The sequence below is a fragment of the Nematolebias whitei genome, chromosome 12 (genome assembly GCF_014905685.2).
Source record: "Nematolebias whitei isolate Nwh7 chromosome 12, NemWhi1, whole genome shotgun sequence".
Classification (NCBI taxonomy): Eukaryota; Metazoa; Chordata; class Actinopteri; order Cyprinodontiformes; family Rivulidae; genus Nematolebias; species Nematolebias whitei.
Genome location: NC_056509.1, coordinates 47,748,058 through 47,748,403, shown reverse-complemented (window position 1 = coordinate 47,748,403; position 346 = coordinate 47,748,058).

The following is a 346-nucleotide window of genomic DNA, read 5'->3' as shown; positions in this document are numbered from 1 at the left end:
AGCAGCTGGAGGACGAGGAGCTGAAGGAACCGGTGAGACTCTGAGTCTTTATTAAAACAAAACTTTACTTCGTTCATCGCTGCTCTCATGTTTGTTTGTTTGTTTGTTTGTTTGTTTGTGTACTTGAGTAAATCTGAGCTGAGAAATCTTTTGTTTAAAAATACTATTTAGTCTTTTTCTTTGTGCGGACGTTTAAACGTGAAGTTTAGCAGCAGAACAGGTGGACGTGTCCCTGAATCAGGTTTGTTCTAAACGACTCCACACTGAGCTTCATGACTCTGCATCGATCACATCCGTTCTAAATGTTCTTAAAACTTTAAACTCCTTATTTTATATGATTTATATA